Genomic DNA, 3,272 nt, shown 5'->3' with positions numbered 1-3,272 from the left:
TCTACTTACCCCTGCTTCGGGACGGGTTTGAATTCTGTCTTGTGTAATTGAGTTGTCAACTTCCCAATCAGAAAAATCTCCAAAAGTAGGCTTGTTGAGTTGGCAATCTGGCCACTCTCACCCATACTAATCAAAGGACTGCCCTCAAGGCAAGAGTTCCCAAAACACTCAAGATTAAGGTCATGTCACTATGGTCGTTTAAGTGAGATATAAGTCTTAATTATCAACGGGTTATTATAAGAGACTAATCATCTCGTGGTCCGGTCTTATACAAACTCTTTGTATAGGAAACCCCGCTCGCATGTCTCCACATGAATGGTCAGGATCAGACCATCTGTAGTAGTTCACAACACTTGTAACCTTTACAAAGCGGGCTGTATTCGTAGTGTCACCAGGATAAGGTATCCCTCATTTATCCTTATTACTACAGACCTTTTAGGTTATTACTTAAGGCATGATCCACTTGTATATCTCATATACATGCTTAAGTTTACATAAAATAACCATGGATCTTTGTTTATTGGATATGAGTAAATGTAAATAAAATAACTCTATATTTTATTAATAACAAATGTGTACAATTTTTACAACTACAAGACTTCGGGAGACCTAGGACACAAATCCCAACATCCATGTCCTAATTTCTCCCACTGAAGTATATTTAGTTAAAAAACGAACTAATGAATTTATTTACGTCCTTTTAATTTAATCAATATAACACTTATGTTAAATGATTTAACAATACTTGATTTCATTTATTAAACTCTTTAATAAAATCAATCATTTATTGCATGCTTATAAAATATTTGCCCAATTCATCTTCTAGGTCAGTTCTCAGATGGAGGTGTTCTGTTTCCGTCAGCTTAAATACCCCCGCTTAGACAGAACTTTCCTTAGACAAAAGTCTCTTATGGGAAATATTTTTATAAATTTAATCTTTTAACGGAATTTATTTTAATCCAATTAAAACAAATTAAAAGATTAACCAATTTTTAATCTTTTTAGAAAAACTTTTTTTTTAGAATAGGTGATATTATTATACAACAACAAGGGGGATCCCACTACCCAGGATCAAGACATCAAAGCAACAAAGCACAAGCAAAGATAGGGTAACAAAACCAAACAAAGCCAACAAGATAAGACCAGAACAAAACCAACACATAAACACAAACTCGCAAACCACCAGGGAGAAAGTCAGAGAAAAGAACCCAAAACCCCACAAACTAGGGAAACAACAAAACAAAGAACAACGTAAAGTTCAAGAGAAAAAAACATCCGTAAACACACTAGATAAGACCAAGAAGATCAACCTGCTAGGAAGCAGCACAGCACAAATCGTAGAGAGCAGAAAGTGAACCAGAGCAGAAACTGACCTCGGTCGACCTCCATGCAGTCGTCCGATTAACCGGCTCCTGCTAGATATAGTATATGGAAGCACAGCAGAAAACACAGAACAACTTACTACACACCCTCTTACCCGACCCCACTCGGCACAACCAACTCAACTCTACATCCCAACCTGCCACCCAATGCGACGAACCCAATTAACGTAACACACCATACCACATCTCTCTCCCAAACCCACACTCAAAAAATAAATGATCCTGCGTCTCTACACCTCCCTCACACAGAAGACACCCCTCTCTGACAACATACTCTAACTCCTCAACCAATCTAGCGTACCCAACTTGTTCCTTACAGTTAACCATGCATAGAAGGAATGATGCGGAATACCACCCCCCGCCCACAAAATACCAGCCTAAGACACTCTAGGACGATGAGGACGCAAACTTTCCCATGCACTAGCGATAGAAATCCGACACCCAAACCTAATAATCTTCCCCTCTCACCCAGGCCCCATTGCCTGAATAAGACCTCAGATCTCAAGCAGCTCCCAAGATACTGTAGGCCACCTCCAACCTCCCTCACCATCCATGAACTCCGACAACCACACCTCCAAACTACTCCCTACATCATAAACCACCGTAGACCCGTAAGAATCCAAAATCGCGCCCCCCAGCAGCCAAGGATCCCACCAAACAAAACAAGATTGTCCATTATCGATCACCAAACGAACCAGATGCTTGAATCTATCTCTACATCGCAAGATAGATCTCAAGCACTAAGACCTCCCAACCTCACTCCGAACAACCCACGCAAAACATACGCCTCCACCCTTGCCACCCATAATGATCCCGATTTAATTAAGAGAAGATAGAACAGCTTCATAATAGTAGCCTGGTTTCAAGAGGCCACATGCTTCACACCCAACCTCCTCTCTCCCAACAAACATGGAACTCTTCCTAACATTTGCAAATAATCCAGACAGCCCTGCGAAATCTACCAAACCTGCCTCACAAACTCCAAAGAATCTCTCTCAGCTACACAGAAACTCATCAAATCATCTGCAAAAACCAAATGAGTCAAGCCCAGACAATCACACCGATCATGGAACCTAAACCACACAGGAGGTTTATTCAACAACCTAGACAAGACCTCCATCACTATCACAAACAAAAAAAGAGACAACGGATCCCCCTGCCTCAACCCCTTCCTACCAGGAAAAAACACTTCAAGGGAACCATTAATCATCATAAAGAACTTAGGCGAAGTAACACAGGCCCTCACCCAACTAACAAACTAAAGGGGCGTACCTATAGCCAACAACACACCAAACAGTAAATCCCAATTTCTCGAATCGTACGCCTTCTGAAGGTCTACCTTCAACACACAATGCGACTTCCCTTTGTCCTCCTTATAGATCCCCACAAGCTCCTGACACAATAAAATGTTATCGAAAATCGGCCTACCCAGAACAAACCAGACTGGTTACCACTGATGAAAGCAGGCAACCACAACCACAATCTCTCAGCTACAATCCACGAGATACATTTATACACAACATCACAATAAGAAATAGGACGAAACTCTTCCATACGTTCAGCTCCCTGCCTCTTTGGGATAAGAGTAATAACAGTAGAATTAACTCCACCAGGTAGGTAACAGTTCTAAAAAAAATTCAGCACAACGTCACAGAAATCATCCCCAACCACACTCCAAGCAGCTCTGCAAAAATGCACTAAGAACCCATCAGGCCGAGGAGCCTTCCCAGACTTCATCGAGAATAAAGCCTTCTGAATCTCCTCCCGACTTACTGGTCGACCAAGCACCTCAACCCCCTTCTCGAACTAGCTGAACTGCACAATATCCCCAATTCGGGCAGTAAGATCCCTATACCCCACAGGCTGAGACTCTAAACAACCCTGAAAGAA

The sequence above is a fragment of the Benincasa hispida genome, chromosome 2 (assembly GCF_009727055.1).
Source record: "Benincasa hispida cultivar B227 chromosome 2, ASM972705v1, whole genome shotgun sequence".
Lineage (NCBI taxonomy): Eukaryota > Viridiplantae > Streptophyta > Magnoliopsida > Cucurbitales > Cucurbitaceae > Benincasa > Benincasa hispida.
The sequence above is the reverse complement of the archived record's forward strand: the minus strand, read 5'-3'. Positions refer to the sequence as shown.